This window comes from Sorex fumeus, unplaced genomic scaffold (assembly GCF_029834395.1).
Source record: "Sorex fumeus unplaced genomic scaffold, SorFum_2.1 ptg000061l, whole genome shotgun sequence".
NCBI lineage: Eukaryota > Metazoa > Chordata > Mammalia > Eulipotyphla > Soricidae > Sorex > Sorex fumeus.
In genome coordinates, this window is record NW_026606118.1 from 26,154,642 (window position 1) to 26,160,641 (window position 6,000).

The 6,000-nt window shown below is 43.8% G+C and overlaps 1 pseudogene; it reads left to right on the forward strand.

Annotated features, from left to right (window-relative positions):
• The first annotated feature begins 4,596 nt into the window (after positions 1 to 4,596).
• Positions 4,597 to 4,692, forward strand: LOC130034870 (uncharacterized; annotated as a pseudogene).
• Positions 4,693 to 6,000: the final 1,308 nt, after the last annotated feature.

The following is a 6,000-nucleotide window of genomic DNA, read 5'->3' on the forward strand; positions in this document are numbered from 1 at the left end:
CCCTAGACTGCAGATTCCTCTTAAGACAGAATCAGAGACATTTGTGGAAATTTTTATCAATTTCAGGTGCAAATCAAGTGAACAATAAAGCTGACAATCTTTGGGGGTGAGGGTGGTGGGGGGTTGTGGTCACAGAATGGAGCAAGAATAAATTAACTGTTACATCTAGGGTGTCTTTTCCCAATAGGTATTTGAAACATCTTACCAAAATATATTTGAAGAAGAATAACCTGCACTATTTGGTTGCACATAACTGCAATGATAATTATGAATTGCTTTACTTTCAGCTTCTCTGCTTGCTCCCACCAACCACAGGTGACAAAGGGATTCTAATCAGGAGCCCCACCCTACCCAGCCCTGTCTGCTTCCATCAACCACCCAGGGATCGAATTGCACACAGGAGACCCACCCTACCCAGATAAATACCCCACTGGCAGACTTCCACTCTCGACACTACTTCCACTACCCAGCCATCGCTACACTCAGGACGCTTTCCGGACACATCATAAGACACTAAATACCCATCTTCCAGAATTGTCATACCATATTTGATAGGGTTCAAATATGGTAACACCTACAAGGGTGATTAGAGGTCGCCCCAAAAGCCTCTATCCCTCTCAGAAAGACTGGCAAGCTACCGAGAGTATTCCGCCCGCATGGAAGAGCCTGGCAAGCTATCCATTGTGTATTCGATATGCCAAAACCAGTAACTACAACTGGACTCATTCACCTGACCCTGAAGGCTTCACCGACATGGCAGCACTGAGAAGGATGAGAAAGGAGAGGCCGACAAAATCTCAAGGCCGACCTAGGCTGCCACAACGAAGGAAGACAAAAATGATCGTCTGTATTTTCAATGCACGTACGCTAGCATCAGATGCATCCATCGAGGACCTGATGGTACAAGCGCGAATGATCAAGTATGACATCATTGGTCTGACCGAGACAAGAAGGCACGTATCTCACCATGCCATTTTCGACACTGGAGAAGAATTGTTCCTCGGAACATGTGATAAAAAAGAGGTATTGGAGGCATCGGTGTCCCTGTCAACACAAACTTGGCCAAGAGCATTGATTCATTCGAATGCCTAACAACCCGAATCGGACGTTTACATTTGAATAGATGTGGCTCACTGCCTGCAGTTTCTATCTTCGTTGTCTACGCACCAACATCTCATTATGATGAAAGAGAAATCGAGAAATTCTACATGGAGCTAGAAAAGTTCTATAAAGATGACCATACCTTCTACAAGATCATTGTGGGTGATTTTAATGCCAAGATAGGACTGAGAAGATCAGCTGAAGAACTTCACATCGGGACCCATGGCCTAGAATGGAACGAACAGGGTGAGAGACTGTCTGAGTTCATCATGTCGACCAAGACCATTCATGGTAACTCACAGTTCCAGAAGGCAGAATCTAACCGATGGACATGGGAGTCTCCGGGTGGACGATTCCACAATGAAATAGACCACATCATATTCAATCGACGGTTTTGCCTGACCGATGTAGCTATTGTCCCAAAATTTTGAACGGGATCGGACCACCGTCTCCTTCGTGCAAAATTCTACTTCACAGAGCAGGGAGAAAGGGCTGCAAAGTTCAAAAAGAGAACTCCCAGAATGACCACCAACTGGGAACTCTTTGGTACTATTGCGGCAACATGGGAAGATGCCATTGTTGACAACATTGACGAGGAATACGATCAACTGGTTCAGCACCTCCATGAATGTGCGAGGAACGCCAAGAGAGAGATAGCCACAAAAAATCGCCTATCTTCGAAAACTCTTGAGCTAATTCACCAGCGTGGTTTGGCGCATGCCTCAGGCAACCGCAAGCTAACGTCCGAGCTCGCAAAGCAGTGCAGAGATGCGATCAAGGAAGACCTCAAAGAGAGAAGAGCAGAAGTACTGGTAGATACGGCAGAAGCCGGGAAAATTATTCGTAAGGCCCGCCTGTCCTTTGCCAACTACAAGACCAAGATGACTGCCCTCCGACGTCCTGATGGATCCATCACATCCTCCAGAACGGCAATGGAGAAGATTATCCATGACTTCTACTCAAATCTCTTCAATAGCCATGTCCACTTGCCGACATACCAAATTCCACAGGATGGATATGTAGTTCCCAAGTTCTCCCTTCCGAAATCCGACACGCCATTTCATCGGTAAAGAAACAAACAGCACCCGGCCCAGACAAGGTCAGACCTGAACACCTGAAGAACCTGCCATCAGTACTCATCAATACACTGGCTCGGCTCTTCACTCGCTACCTGTCTGAATGCAAGGTTCCGTCCCAATGGAAAACCAGCAGGACTGTATACTGTTCAAGAAGGGAGACATCCATGATATTGGCAACTATCGCCCAATCTGCCTATTGTCTGTCATCTACAAGTTGTTCACTCGAGTCATCCTAAATAGGATTGGCAGAACACTAGATGAAGGACAACCATGCGAGCAAGCCGGGTTCCGCAAAGGATTCAGCACCATCGACCATATCCACACGATAACCAAGCTCATTGAGGTTTCTCGGGAGTTCAAGATGCCGCTCTGTTTAACGTTCATTGATTTAAAGAAGGCCTTTGATTCTGTTGAGACGGAAGCGGTCATTGTAGCCCTAGCCAATCAGGGCATTCAAGCCCAATACATCAGGATCCTCCATGAGCTGTATTGCGGATTCACTACCAGGATCTCACCATTCTACAAAGAAGTGATCGTTGATGTCAAGAGAGGGGTGCGGCAGGGTGATACCATTTCACCGAAACTCTTCAGTGCCACCCTCGAGAACATCATGCGACCACTAGAATGGGAAGGAATGGGAGTGAAGATAGATGGTCGGCAACTACACCACCTCCGCTTTGCTGATGACATTGTTTTAATAACACCAAACATCAGTCAAGCGGCACAAATGCTGGCCGACTTTGACCGTGAGTGTGGAAAGGTAGGACTACAGCTGAATCTTACGAAGACAATGTTTATGAGAAACAGCCTCGTTCCTGACGCCCCATTTGCTCTCAACGGAACGACCATCTCCGAATGCAACAGCTATGTGTACCTAGGTCGAGAGGTCAACATGACAAATGACCTGGCACCCGAGCTGCGCAGGAGGAAGAGAGCGGCTTGGAACACCTTCAAGAACGTTGAAGAAATAGCTAAGAGGACAAAGAACCTCTGGCTCCGGGCACATCTCTTTGATTCCACTGTTCTTCCTGCATTAACATATGCCTCAGAGACCTGGGCCCTACACAAACAGGATGAGAACGCTATTCAGGTCTCCCAAAGAAGAATAGAAAGAGCTATGCTTGGAATATCACGTTTCACTCAAATGAGAGAAACAATCCGGAGTTCTGACATCCATCGACGATCGAGAATCAGGGATGCTGTCTCATTTGCCAAGGTGTCGAAAATCAGGTGGGCTGGTCACGTAATGAGATTTAAAGATGACCGCTGGACTAGAGCTGTTACCGACTGGATTCCAGGGGATGTCAAAAGACCGCGTGGCCGCCCACCTACCAGATGGTCAGACTTCTTCGTCAAGATCATGAGCGATCGGTTTGAGGCTCTTCATGTTCCCGGAGCGAACAGATGCCATTGGGCTACACTAGCACGCGACAGGGACAAATGGAGATGTTACTGGCGCCCGCTCGAGCAAATCGACGACTAACGGGAAGTTAAGTGAAGTGATTAAGTGATTACTTTCAGATTAACCAGGATAAAGAAGAAGAGGATTAAAGTTCATTTACCTGGACTGTTCTCCATAAACAGTTTGAATAAATTTTTTGAATAAATCTTTGGAACCGAAAGACAACAAGAAAAGGACACACACCAAGAGCATCATTGTTAAACTATCAAAAGTCATCAAAAAGGAAAAACTTCTGTAAATATTGCCCAAGAAAAACATTTGTAGCATAGAGAAGACCTGAATGAGGCTAGCATCAGATTTCTCAGCAGAAACTCTACAGGAGAGTGGAATGATATGTTCTAAAAGACAAAATTCTAGCCAAGAATATTTGCCAAATTATCAGTCAAATATGATGAGAAATTAGTTTTCTGTAAAAAAAAAAGACAGAAGCTATGACTTTAACACCCCCAAACTTGCACTGCAGGAAATGTTAGAAGGTATTTTTTGAGAGGAAAAGAAAAAACAAACGAATATAAAACTTTGAGTAAGAACTGCATGCTGAAAGTAGGTAAAGGAACAAACATGATAATCCCTCATTATCTGTATTGCAAACCATAATGTTGGAAAGGAGAGGAGAGAGAAAAGAGGGAGAGAGAGAGAGAGAGAGAGAGAGAGAGAGAGAGAGAGAGAGAGAGAGAGAGAGAAAGAAAGAAGAAAATGCCTGCCATAGAGGCATTTTCTTCTGGGAGTTGGGTGGTAGGACAAAACTGGGGTTATTGGCAGTGGGAAACATACACTGGTGGAGGGATGGATGTTGGAATATTATATGACTGAAACCCGATCATGAATAGTTTTGTAACTGTGCATCTCAGTGACTCAATAAAAAATAAATTTAAAAAAACAACAACTTTGAGTTGGTAACAAATAGTAAGGTAGAGTCGGGAACACAAACAAAAAATAAAATAAGACAACAAGATCCTTTTCTGCTCATAAGAATGATGACTGGGCAGTCATACGTTTGTGTGACATGAGCCTCCTTTAAATCTTATTATGCACTTGGCACTTTAGATAGAGAGATAGAGTCCTCCCATTGTTCATCGATTTACTCAAGCGGGCCCAGTAATGTCTTAATTGTGAGACTTGTTGTTACTGTGTTTGGCATATTGAATATGTCATGGGGAGCTTGCCAAGCTTTGCTGTGTGGGAGAGATACTCTCGGTAGCTTGCCGGGCTCTCCGAGAGGGGCGGAGGAATTGAACCCGGCTCTGCTGGGCCGGCTGTGTGCAAGGCAAACACCCTACCACTCTGCTATCGCTTCAGCCCACTTGGCACTTTACCGTTCTGATATGAACTTGGGGAAAAAAATAATAGGACAACAACAACCGAAAACATCAAAAAGGAAGATTAGACAGAATCAATCTAGTACAACAATGATGAGGTTTATAAGCACCAAAAAGACTATCTTAGATATAGACAGATTCAAACCTCATGATAACCACAAACTAAACAAAACAAAACAAAATCTGGAACAGAAACAGTTAAAAGAAAAATAAAGAAATGGAGAGAACCACCAGGGGAAAGTTTTTCATTGAAAAGGCCCATGAAAACATATGGAAAAAGAAACATCAAAAGATGCAAATTGAGCAGGAAAAAAACCCAAAAAATTGCAGTGATTAAGTACCATATATGAATCATCACATGAAAGTGAATGGTGTGAAATCACTAATCAATAGAGTGATTAGCTTTATGGAATTAAAAAAAGTTATTGTGGGCTGGAGTGATAGCAGAGTGGGTAGGACGTTTGCCTTGCACATGGCTAACCCAGATTGGATTCCCAGCATCCCATATGGTCCCCCAAGCACCATCAGGAGTAATTTCTGAGTGCATGAGCCAGGAGTAACCCCTGAGCATCACCAGGTGTGAGCAAAAAAGCAAAATAAATAAATAAGTAAATAAAAATAAAAATGAAAAAGTTATTGAATAATCATAAATTACAAAGGTACAAAGTTATTCATGATCAAGTTCCAGGTATACGATTTCCAACACCTATTCCTTCAGTGGTGTCTACCTCCTTCCACTAGTGTCTCCTGTTTTCCTTTCCTTACTTCTCCCATTTTCTTATTTTTTCCCTCTTTCCTTTTAAGTACTGGATTTTTTAAAATGGAGTTTATGTATTTTTTTTTACTTTTTGGGTCACATCCAGCTATACTCAGGGGTTACTCCTGGCTCATGCACTCAGGAATTACTCCCGGCAGTGCTTGGGGGACCATATGGTATACCAGGGATTGAACTCAGGTCGGCCACATGCAAGGCAAATGACCTACCCGCTGTACTATCCTCCAGCCCCAGGAGTTTATATATCTTATGTAAATAAGAAAT